The 12,873-nt window shown below is 45.9% G+C and overlaps 1 long non-coding RNA gene across 6 annotated transcripts in view; it reads right to left on the minus strand.

Annotated features, from left to right (window-relative positions):
* The window catches only part of LOC108350397 (uncharacterized), a 75,563-nt gene that overhangs the window by 8,383 nt on the left and 54,307 nt on the right, over positions 1-12,873 (minus strand). The window contains exons 2-5 of one of the 6 annotated variants that reach the window (XR_005502229.2): positions 3,079-3,194; positions 1,970-2,026; positions 1,614-1,718; positions 200-557 (exon numbers count right to left, since the gene is read on the minus strand). This is a non-coding gene — a long non-coding RNA (uncharacterized LOC108350397). Of the gene's footprint in view, positions 1-199; positions 1,741-1,969; positions 2,027-3,078; positions 3,195-12,873 lie in introns of those variants that run through there. The other 5 variants (XR_005502227.2, XR_001837145.3, XR_001837144.3 and 2 more) reach the window with 5 other exon arrangements.

Here is a 12,873-nt window from a genome sequence, read left to right on the forward strand (position 1 = left end):
TGAAGAGACAGACAGTGTATACACATACAATAAATAAAAAAACAAACAAACAAACAAATAATAAACTTACATAGTACACCATTAAGATGAAATAAACCCTTTCTTCCCCAAGTTACTTTTTGGTAATGGTGTTTTATCACAACAGTAGAAACCTAACCAGGACACCGCTCTGCCAAGTCAATTGAACCCTACAAACAGGTCTTAGAAATCTGATTTATTGCAGGTCAGTCCAGCTCATAATTCATTACTTGACTGGCATTTGAAAGGGAGGCAGTTTTAAGTACCGAGGCCTTGCCTAGTGGGATTGGACAGTTTCTCCTCCAGACAGATAGTGTCTGGCCTGAATTACATTAGAGGATATCCTGATGTCTGATGGAGAATTCCTTAGAGTGAGGAAGACCACACACGTATGCTGCCCGCTATGTCTACTGTGTCTGGGAAGGAGCAGGATGGGTGAAATCACCCTTTTGTTTTGTTTGTTGTCTCTACTCTCCAGAAGTTCCCAATCCAGAAAGGCCTGCAAAGAGCAAACGCTACTGGAACAGCCAACATGCCACCTAGAAGAAGGGTTTAAAGCAATGATTCTCAACCTATGGGCCGTGACCCCTGCGAGGGTCACATATCAGATATCCTGCATATCATACATTTACATTCAGATTCATAACAGTGTCAAAACGAGTTTTACTTTATACTTGGCAATCACCACAATGCCATGAGCTGTGTTAAAGGGACTCAGTGTTGGGAAGGCTGAGAAGTTCTGGTTTAGAGAAAGAGGGGTTAAGAGAAGCCTATATTTACTTGCAAGTTGGGGTAAAATTCAGGACAGTATTAACTGCTATTTCTTTTTGTTGTTATTTTTGACTTTTTGAGACATAGCTTTATTATACAGCCCTGGGTGGCCTTGAACTCAAAGTCCTTCTCCTGGTTCACAGGTGTGCCCCACCATGTCTGGCTAAAGGGCTGGTTTTGATGTCCTTTTTCATATTTGCTACTTGTACTGTGGCCCTGGAAAGGTTAACACCACAAAGCCTTATAAAATGGAGAACATTTTGCTCTTTCTTTAATCAAAGCAAGAAAGCAGAGCCACTGTGAAGAAATGTGGCCTACTTTGAATACCATCCCAGAACCAAACCCGTCTTTAGAGAGACAGTGGGCCAAACCCCCTAGTGTGTAAGACAAGAAAGAAATCAGTGGGAGCTTGTCCGAGGCCCACTAAGGAGGAGTCAGAGGGAGGCCTATGTACTCTGACTCTCTGGGAAACTCCACAAGGACTGGGTGTGTCCAGATGTTCGGCCTAAAGAACACCCCCAGGCTGACCACACAAAGGTACTACTGGCCATGTGAAGGCCTCAACCAGTAGTCTTCTAATCATCCTCCAGTCCATGAAGGCCTCTGAAGAGCCGCCTTCCTCTTTCTCTGTTTCCTCTGAGGGAGACAAAAAGAAAAGCCGAGAACTTCTGGACTACTTTGAGACAAAGATGGTACAACTGGAGGCCATTAAGAGGAAAGGTTGAGCCTGGTAGAGCTTACCACGCAAGGCAAGAGTACATGGGGAATGGAACTCTAGTCGATGATTCGATCCACCCTCCCTCCCTTCAACACCTAGAACTCACTCCAAATGCCATCACATCAGTGAGCAGGAACTTGAGCAGTCCACACCCTTGGTCCCCTCAGCAGGCAGACTCAATGCCCAAGTTTGTTCAGGCTCATCTGTTAATCTTCATGGACATAACGGGGAAACTGTTAGCTCAAAGAAGGGCATGGGAGAGAGAGAAAAGGAGGGAGGGAGGGAGGGAGAGAGAAAGAGAGAGAGAGAGAGAGAGAGAGAGAGAGAGTGTCAGTCCTTGGGGGATAAAGGGAAACCAGTTCAAGACCTCTGTGATGATAGCCAGAGGTCTCCCTGGTACACTTAGCAGCAGGATGAGGACTTTGACAGTCTTGTCAGTGTGGAGCTATAAGACAAACTCACCTTTTGCTAAAGTTGATCATCATGTATAGCTGAGCTGCAGTACCAATCGTTAGAAGACTACTTCGACCAGGCCAGGAAGATTCCAGACAAAAGGGAAAAGGTACATCAGAAAAGTCTGTAAACTCATTAAAATGTTTTTGCTTTATGCTGAGGGGGTGGGTCAAAAATAGTGTTGTGCAAAGAATGGCAATTATACTCAATCAAAGGGGTACATTAGGCAGTTTCATGGCTGTGCAAACATTGTAGCAGCTTATGTTAGCCTAGATACTAGCCTACCATACACTTAGGCTGTGAGAAGTATATGTGTATGTGTGGCTGGGGTACACCAGTGTTAGAGAGGTTTGTGAAACTCATGTGGAAACCTACTGCTTTTTAAGATAACTAAAAAGATACACAACTAAAACATCAAAAGGATCTTGGACTGTGCATGGCTGGTTAACGTTCCCAGGTGTCATACTTTGTTTTTTATGTTTTGGTTGCTTTGGTTTTGGTTTTTTGAGACTGGGTTTCTCTATGTTGTCTTGGCTGTTCTGGAACTCATTCTGTAAACCAGGCTGGCCTCAAACTCACAGATCTGACTGCCTCTGTTGGGACTGAAGGCATGTGCCATCCCTGCCCAGTTTTTTTAATCCAAAACTCTAGTACCTTGTATGGGATGCCTGCCTCCTTATGAGTTGTTGAAGAGAGGACTCCCAGAAGTTTTGTAAAGAATATAGGCTATTGTTACAGATCTTGGTTGCTCACCAGAACTAGATGGTAAAGCCCAATTGTTTTTTGTTTAAAGATTGATTAATTGATTGATTGATTGATTATAAGTACACTGTAGCTGTCTTCAGACACACCATAAGAGGGCATTGGATCACACTACAGATGGTTGTTATCCACCATGTGGGTGCTGGGATTTGAACTCAGGACCTCTGGAAGAGCAGTCAGTCCTCTTAACCACTGAGACATCTCTCCAGCCCAAAACCCAATTATTAAAGACACTACACAAAAAGAAATCAAGCTGGAATGAGCTGTAATCTTCCTCCATGGTGGCTAGCTTTAATGGTGCCAGAAGATGCTATACAGACTGCTGGAGGAGAAAGGCCACTAGTAAATGTACCCACCTATAGATCTTAGCTGCTAGAGTCCAATTTTCCAGGCAAGGTGGGCCCACTGGTGCAATGATGGCCTGACTCTTCTGAGAGAGACCAACGGCTTTCTGATTGGATGGAGGAATACTCTGTGGAAAGAAGTACATGCCCAGTACCATGAACCTGACTAAAAGCCTATGAAGAGTGCAGAGCCTCTATAAGACATCTACTACTGATACTTGCTAAATTGATATATAACCAAACTCCCATCTAAATGTTTGTCATAGACTAGTCCAGGGCTTGGGCTTGGTCGGAGAAACCTCTTAGGCCAATAGATGTCAGCTAAAGCAGTAGCTTATAGTTGGTCAGTGTTCTGAGAGCAAGCAACTATTACATGCTCAACCCTGAGGGATGTGTATGTCACCCATGGAAGAGAGTAGACGCATGGGGGAGTGCTATAAAAGGCTGTCTGTCTGTTGGAAATGACTCAGCCCCTGCAAACAAGGACACACAGCACCTGTGACCACTGACACCAGACCTGTAATCCCCCAGAAAAGAGTGAGGAGACTGGTTGGAAAGAGGGGGATGGGCAGGAGGGAAGTGAAATAAGAGGGTGACAGGGTGATTACAAGCATAGTACATTCTGCACAAGTATGGAATCGTAGAAAATGAATTCATAAATCCCATTACATATCGAGAGCAGAGGAAAAAGAAGTGCCCCAGGGGTCGGCGTGAACAATGTCAGATCAAGCACAGGAGGAGATGACTTACTCTTGAGACTTTATAACAGAAAGCTCCGAGTCTTCTGCCCAGTAAGGCCCACATGGGATTTTTGTTGTCATTGCTGATTTCGGTTGTTTTGGGGGAGAGGGTGGTTGTGGGTTTTGTAGTGTTGGGGATCAAACCTGGAGCCTTGTGCATGCTGGGAAACTTTCTCCCGCTGAGTGGCCCAGCCAGCCAAGCACAGGTTTTTACCTCAGAATGTTGTTTTATAACTTGACAAACACTTTCGATAAAAATAAAAATACAGTGTGGTGATCCCGCAACCCATGTGCTGCTGTCAGTTATTACCAAAGACCGTGGACTGCACAGGATCAATGTCTTCCGAACCCCCTCGACTGGCACTCTAGGAGGTTTGCTGACAACAGTGTCACACAAACACAAGGGCCCTGCTTCGCTATGATCTCATGACAGACACCGTGTCACCAAGCAATAGTATTTTTCAGATCACTGTAATCCTGTGGGACCACTGTGCTACGCACAGTCTGCTACTGATTGGGATGCCATTCTTCCGGGAATGAACATACTCCAACTTCCGAAATGCAGATAGAGAAATGAGCTAAATTAGATGAAATACAAAACATGTGCTTTCTGAAGTGCACATTTTATTTAACCAACACCAGCCATTTGAAACTGACTTGCCAGTGACTTTAAATAGTTTCACATTCGTAAAAAGTCTGAGGTGGGATGGAAACATAAAAGAAATCACTAATTTCTTTGTTAATAAAGACTTACTTTGGACCAACTTGTGAATCAAAACATTTTTGTGCTTTATTCTTTGTTGGTGTAGTGTGAGATGTGGGGAAGGTTATAGAGGTCAGAGAGCAACATCTACCTTAACATGGCCCCAGGGGTCAACTTCACTGTCAGTTTGCCAGGCTTTTGCAGCAACATTTTTACCTGCTGGGCCATCTCACAGGCCCTTTACCAAATATTGACAGAAGCACAAGTGTAGATTTAGGTGATAGTTTTATATGGTTTATTTTAGAAGCAAAGCAAAGATTGATCCGGGGAACTTAGTGTTCTTCCAGTCAGTGGTGGCACAGACTTTTAACTCCAGCACCCGAGAAGCAGAGGCAGGCAGATTGCTTGAGTTCAAGGCCAGCCTGATCTACATGGTGAGTTCCAGGACAGCTAGGGCTACACAGAGAAACCCTGCCTTTGAAAACAGAAGGAAGGGGTGAGGGGAAGGAAAGGAAGAAAAGGAAAAGAAAACCTAGTGTTCAAACATCAAGACGCATGCACAGGACAGCCAGGCAAAGCAAGCCCAACAAATATCGAATATTTGCTTGGCCTGAAGCACAAAGCATTGCCCGTAGTAACCCCTGTGTTGAAGAAAAGGCTCTGTGTTAGCCCAGAAAATTCCCTTAATGACATGTATTTTCCCAACAGTTTCCACATTAAAACTGCAGTTCAAATGAACAAATTAATATAAAAATTTTACATGTCTAATTCTGGAGGGTTGACTGCGTTTTCTCCCGGAGATGAACAAAGTTCCATGACCACTCCTTCCTGAAAAGAATGGTGTATTATTTTCTAAGTAATAACGTAAGTTCTTAAGCTAAGCTGAAAACAAGCTGAACTCCATGGTAATCGAAGGGAATCTAACATAAAATGCAAAGTCCAGACTTTGATAGCCCTGCCTGCGCCTCCTATTCTCCCACACATGAGACCTTATCGATTTCTTTTTCCGGCAAAAGATTTCACCTCATAGAACAGCTGTGAGATGCCAGAGACTTTCTCAGAGCTGGCGTTTCGAGATTTCCAGCGTGGACTTGTGTGATGGTTTGTACAGCGCAAGTTCCAGGACAGTCAAGCTGGAAAACAGAAAGCCGGTGATAATGTAATAGAAAGAGGGGGCCATGTTCCAGCCCCAGCAAGCTGCAGAATTCAGTAACTTTAGCCATGTGGCTCTGGCTTTAGAGTCCAGAATAGAAGGGATGACTGGGACAACTGATGCTGGTTATCCGGAGCTAAGGAATTAGTGGTGATTAAGAGGAGCCCAGCATCACTGAGGTGAAATCTTCTGGAAAGTGTTTTCTGAGAACACCAAGAAGCTGTGTTCCAGAGATAGTCAAGGTTGTACCTCGTGTGGCAGCTGGACTTGGTAATGTGTCATCGTTTTGAAGGCATGAAGCGGTCATGAAGAGAAGTTGACACTTGGCACTGTGAGAGGTCATGGAAAGCCATTGGTGAAGGTACAGCCCCAGGTGCAGTTGACAGCCCAGAACTGATGGGATCATGCAAAGGAGTTGAGGATTGGCACCATGAAGAGAGCCTATGAGAGGCTATTGGTGAAGCCTAGCTGTAGTGGAAGATCCCAGTGTTTCGGAGATGCCACTACCGTGGGATACCACCAAGAACAGCAGCAGCAGTGGAGTGGATCAACCTGAGCTTAGAGTGCTACAGAAGGCAGAGCTGGAGAAGTGACGACAGCCCTTTGGAGGAGCCTAGAAGATCATGGGTGGATCCTAGACATTGTAACAAGAAACTGTAACATCAAAGTTGCCTTGGAGACCCCAAGATGCCAGAGCTGTGGGCTGAGGAAAGCTGCTAACAGGGAGTGGAATCAGCCCAAGAGGAAAAAGTTTGTTGCAGTCAACAAAGATGAAAAAGGACTTGGAGATGTGAAAACTGCTTTGCCATCAGCCATGGAGATGCAGAGTTCAGAGTTTGCCCAGCTGGTTTCCAGTCTTGATTTGGGGATTGCAGTTAAGTGATTGGATGAATCCCAGAAGAGACTTTGAAGTTTGGACTGTTAACATTGTTGAGACTGCTATAGATTATGGGGGCTTTAGAAGTGGGACTAGGGGTTGGGGATTTAGCTCAGTGGTAGAGCGCTTGCCTAGGAAGCACAAGGCCCTGGGTTCGGTCCCCAGCTCCGAAAAAAAAGAACCAAAAAAAAAAAAAAAAAAAAAAAAAGAAGTGGGACTAAATGTACTTTGCAATTTTTTTGCATTTTTCTATGTGTGGCCCCCATAGAATCATATGCTTGAACAAGTTTATGGGAGCCAGGGAGTAGAATGTGATGGTTTGTATATGCTTGGCCCAGGGAGTGTCACTATTAGAAGGTGTGGCCCTGTTAGAGTAGGTATGGCCTTGTTGGAGTAGCTGCGTCACTGGATGTGGGCTTTAAGACCCTCATTCGAGCTGCCTGGAAGCCAGTATTCTGCTAGCAGCCTTCAGATGAAGATGTAGAACTCTCAGCCCCTCCTGCACCATGCCTGCCTGGATGATGCTCTGTTTCCACCTTGATGATAATGGACTGAACCTCTGAACCTAAAAGCCAGCCCCAATTAAATGTTGTCCTTATAAGAGTTTCCTTGGTCATGGTGTCTCTTCACAGCAGTAAGACCCTATACATCAATTCACATTCACTTTCCCCTTCTAGAAGAAAGAAAGTCAACAGAAATTCAGGATGGGGGGAGGATGAGGAGAGACAAGAATGGAGGCAGTATGGACATACAGGGAGAGAAGTGGGTAGGAGAATGGTGAGCATGCAGAGGTAAGGTGGAGAGCGGGTGGCCTGGGGAAACACACTGGCTTACTTCTACAGAACCCAGGAAGACCTGGGACCAAAGCCTGGAGGGCCCGGAAGGTTCAGGGCAACACGAGAGAAAGGAATGCTAAGTGGAGGCCTGCGAGCCACCTCAGCTCCGAGCCCGTGTCCTGGGTCTCCTGCAGTACTTAAGACTGCACACTGCCAGTCTCAAAGCTGCTACCTGAAAAAAAACAAAAACACTACTTGTCAGAGGGAGAATAAGAGAGCAGGTCCATTCTGCAGGGCCTCAGCCAGTGTTTGCTCTGGCCTCTGCAGCCAGCCAGGGCTCCATCAATTCAAAGCTGAACAAATGGCTCATGAATTCTAATCCATTCTTCTAGTCTCAGCCTTCTTCTTCATGCTGGGAGGCCAAATTATAGTATTTTATTATTTTGTATCTTTACTGTGTATTTTATTTATCTCTGTTTGTGCAGCCTAGTTTTGGAGCATTTTTTTTCAAAAGCTCCACTAGTTCCGATCGCTATTTTTATTCATGGTGAAAACCACCAGTGGCTGTAACGCACCTCTCCCAACCTTCAGGATTTCTGGCGTATCCCTGCCATCCCACCAGCTTCGTTAAGCTAGAGCCGAATGCTGGAACGACACACAGTGAGTAGGTCTCAGTGCTCCCCCAAGCACATTAATCCTTTTCTAGAATCAGAGGATCTACTCCCGGTTGCTTCATGTAGTGCCCAGCAGTCAACTTCCAGGAACAAGAGAGCAGGTCAAATGGATAACGCACTTCTGATCTCCCTACTAGTGTGCTGCCACCCACCCTCTCTGTATGGAGTCTCTCAGACACAGCGTCCATGGCACCAGGACTACAATGCAGCACAGTGGTTGGCACATAGTAGGTGTTCAATAAATACTGAGTGAGTAAATGGGTTGCTCCAAGTGTGTATGTGTGTGTGTGTGTGTGCGTGCATGCGTGCGTGTGTGTGTGTGTGTGTGTCTGTCTGTGTCTGTCTGTCTGTGGCTGTGGCTGTGGCTGTGGCTGTGGCTGTGGCTGTGGCTGTGGCTGTGGCTGTGGCAGGGTTTTACTCTGTAGCAGCCCAGGCTGGTCTTGAACTCTCAAGACATCCACCAGCCTCTGACTCAGCATCCCGGGCCATTGGTAGATGTTTGTCTACCGTATAAAGACACCTCTATTTTATGCTGATGTTAACTTGTGTTAGGAATTCCAGGCAGCACCTTCTACCTCATGGGATCCTAGAAAGGAAGAGAGGAAGCCCACGATGAATGTTATTAACGGTATCCTCTCCTGAGCCAGCTTGAGGACTCAGCAATTAGCAACACCTGTCACCCAGCCTGACAAAGGGCCCAGCTCAAGAAAGCCATACCTCCCCTCCATATCCTTCCTGGCCTGGCCCTGCCCCAGCACGGAGACACATCTTTCCCATTACACATTCTAAGAGCTTCTCGTTTATCTGTAAACCTCAAGCTTCAATGGCCAATGGGGCTGCCCTGATGGTAGGGCATGCTCTCTAACGTCATGTGAGACACCATATTCCTCTCTCTTGTAACCCACCCCTGTATGGTGTCACGTTTGGTGCCTTTGTGCCTTCTCTTCCCAGACTTGCCACACATTCCTCGAGCAGAGGCTACGGCTCATGGTTCTTGTTTTTCTCTATCCCAGCTAAGGTACACAGAACGCTCTTTCTAAACTCATCCTCATCGAACCTCGAATCCCAATCTCTCCATCACTCCACTGAAAAAGATGGGAAGACAAGACAAGGCCAAGAACACGAGATGATAAAAGTAGAAAGTGCCCAGTCATGAGGGTTGAGTTCCTCTGAAATGCTGAATGACTGGAAAACACAGTAAGGCCGAGGGAAAGCAAAGGCTTGCACAACACGTTCACACACCAGGCTTCCTTTCTCACATCCTTCCACGACTGGCTAGCAGACTCCTTTCCACACAGCCCCCAACAGTTCTAACAGAACCTTGTGAGGCCGCAGCGTGGTTCCGTCCAATAGTTGAGGAATGCAGACACTTAACCACCTCCGTCTTGGAGCTGGGTTTTTCAAGGTCTGTGTTGGGGGCAGGGGTGGGGCTAAGAAATCAAGTTTAAGTTTTAATTCCCCAACCTAAAAGTCCATCATCTCCTTGCAAAATATGCATGAATCTGTGGAAGTAGCAAGAGCAACCTAGTCAAAGCTTGTGTCAACTTTTTTGGAAAGAGGATTTATAAGTTTGTCAGGGGCTTAAAGGGGTCATGCTGTCAAAATGTTACAGATCAGCACTGAATTAAGTCTTTGGTGCCACAGACCAAATAGCCTGACCCAGATGCTCAGGATGGGTGCCCAAGGAGACGCAGCCATTGGTAAGACAGCCTGGTATGACCCGTTTTCCCTGACTCCTGGCTGCCATCTTTCCTCCCACCCTTCCACCTCATTCCTTTTTTGTTAAAAAGAAATTTTCTTTGCGGCACCATTTGCTCCTCTGAGATTTGACCCGTGGCGGTTCTGATGTTTTGCTCCCTTACTTTTAAGCGCCTTCCATTTGCCTGCTTTCCTTCACCCTAATGATGCCCACAGAGATGTAATTTTCTCGCTTCTCTTTTTCTATTACCACCTCACCTGGCCTTTGCTCGCTCCCTTTTCTGCTACGCGTAGCGTGGCTCTGGGCACCCTTTTGTCCTCCGGTTCTGATTTTATGAGAAGTGTTTATTTCCATGTTTTCGGTATTTGGCTGGATGTATTCTTACCGAGCTGATGGTAAAGCCCTTCTCTCTCAGCAGGAAGCTGTTGTTCACAGCAATTACGCCCGCTGTCTTCCTTTTCATTTTCCTTCGACTCTTGATGAAATTGTGCTTCCAGAAACCCCATGAATTCTTTCTGAAACTCTTACGTAACTCAGCGTATTCGGCCATTTCTTTTCCATCCGTATATTTTTTTATGTTTGGTTGGGCATTTGGGCTCATTTTCCCTCCAAATAATTTGGTGGTGATTTGATCTAAAGTTTCTCTCAGACTGCTGATGATCTCTGACATCCCCGTGGGTGGCTTCCATGTCCGTCCAATCATCCGATACTTGTGTCATTTGCTGCAGAGAGACTCTGCCCTGCGGTTTGGTTCTTTGTGCATCCTTTTCGCTGATTTTGTTCGTTTGGGGGAAATTTTGGCTGCCATCGTGTACTTCTGAGAGGGAGGAGGGATGCAAACTGTTGGACCACTCTTTGGGCTGAGGTCTGAGCCCTTACATCCCTGGACTGCATCCTTGAATGTCAGGTTGAATCCACTCTATCCTTAAAGAGTACGAGACCTCACGTGTGCTGTGTTTCTGGGATTGACTCTAAAGGGTCAGACCGTCATCACCCAGCTTTCCATTAGAGCAAATACCTGGCATGAGACCTTGCATAAAAAGGATGGTTCCATTTTGTCTCACGGTCTGGCAGTCCATGAAGATGGACGGCTGCTGGTTGCCCCTGGGTCTGTGGCATCGAGGCAGTGAGCACTTGGTGGAGGAAATGGCTCGCCTCCCGAGAGTGGGAAATAAAAGAGAGGAGAAGGGTGTTCAGGGTCCAAATGGCCCCTTCAAGGACACGCCTCCATTATTGTGTCCCGCCCCTTGAGGGTTCTGTCACCTAATTGTGGGCTGGGAGCCAGGCTTTTAAAACATGGCACATTGAAGGTGACTAATCCAAGCCGTAGCAGGGAGAGCATTTCACTGGAACTGATATGGAGGTTTCAATATCTCCATCAGTAAGCCAGCACTTTGACCAGGCCGCTCCCTTCACCTACACAGTACCAGCCCTTTGCCCTGCTCTGTTATGGGCATTAGTGTTTCCTTACTAGAGAGGAGCATGGAAAAAACGAAGGCAGTAGTTGGGTCCTTACAATAGCAAGCTCAGAAAGGGCCCCGAAGTCGAGGGAAAGGACTGGGGATGCTCAGGTCCTGTCGCCCTTTCTTTGAACTGTTACCCGAAAGTCAATGTGCCTCAGGAGTCAATGAGAGACTGATCAGTGGAAGCTGCGCCTTGGGAAATAGAAAGGACAAATTCATTCTAAAAGCTACTACAGAGAGAGGTAACACAGGCCTCTCACACTTCCTGGTCAGCTCAGCTACAAGGCAGGAAAGACACCACAGAGTTCATAAGGGAGCCCTTCGGAGGCAATGAGGCAAGGCCTGAGATCCACAAACCTGTCATTATGGCCTTGACCTGCACCCTTCCCATTTACCTCAGGGTGCGAATGCATTCTTGTGAACCTTGAACCCATTCAAAGTGCAGGCAGGGCAGATCCCGGATAGGCCTGGGGGTGTGGCTCAATAGTAGAGCACTTGCCTTGCAGGTGTGACAGCCTGTGGATTTCCCTGGAACAGGTCCAGATTCGCTATGCTAATGAGCTGTCGCTGTCCTCGTTTTTTTTCCCAGCACCCACACCTGGAGGTTCACCACTGTCTCTGAACTCCAGCCACAGGGGGGCACAACCCTTCCCCACCACAGGCACCTGCACACCTGTGTGTCTAGCACACTTGCGTTTACAGCACACCTGTGTGTCTGCTCGCACAGATACACACAAACACATGCACATGTAAATAAAACAAGATAAGTCTTTAAAAAAAAAAAGAAACACTTGCTGAGTGTAAGTGGAATATCCAGGAGAAATACCCACGATCATCCTTCTGTCTCAGTTGAGTATGTGGAGATGGATTTTTTTTTTTTCCAGATTCTTCACCCAAAATCTATCCCAGCTCCTCAGGTACAGAGGCAGACATGAGGATGCAGATCTGGTTGAACAACCTAAGCCATGAATGGTCAAACAATACTACTCTTTACACTGGTGTCATTCATAAAACTCTGAAACATGTTAATATGCTATGGCAAAGGGTTTATGGATATTTCTAGATAACATATCTAAATAAAATGGACTAACATTTATTATAAAATAATCTTTCCAAATTTTAATTTCTAACAGTAATGCTGAAGATATCGCTATCTATACTTATCTATCCACACATATATGGTTGTATCTGTGAAGATATTTCTAGACAAAATCTCTTTGGAGTTCACAACTTAAAAAATATTCACATGTGTGTGTGTGCAGATGTGTGTTCTTTTTTTAATATGTACACATGGAAAACACAAGAAAAGTATAAAGGCCACATGAAGGCTTCTGGTAATTTTAAAAGAATGTATAACTTTAATTTTTTTCAAACTTTATTTTTAATGCTGGTTCTTAGACACTTTAACCACCCTTGTAACCTATCACCCACCAGAGGCAGTGGAAAAGAAAGGATATGGGGGAAGTGGACCCGTTTAGAAAGCTTCTTTGGAGCAACTGCCATCTGTGTGTCTGGAAATCAGCAGTTCAGTTCACAGGTTAGCAGGTAGTGGCAGCTCGATCCACTCACAAACATCCACTCGAAAATACCTCGTGGATACACCCGCAGTCCAGTTCGGTAGAGTCCAGTTAGCAACAGCAGTGACATGACCTAGCAGACACCCAGACCTCAGCTTCTCCTCAAGTCAACAGGAGGGAGCAACAGGGACACCAGGAGAAGTTC

The sequence above is a fragment of the Rattus norvegicus genome, chromosome 3, assembly GCF_036323735.1.
Source record: "Rattus norvegicus strain BN/NHsdMcwi chromosome 3, GRCr8, whole genome shotgun sequence".
Taxonomy (NCBI): Eukaryota; Metazoa; Chordata; class Mammalia; order Rodentia; family Muridae; genus Rattus; species Rattus norvegicus.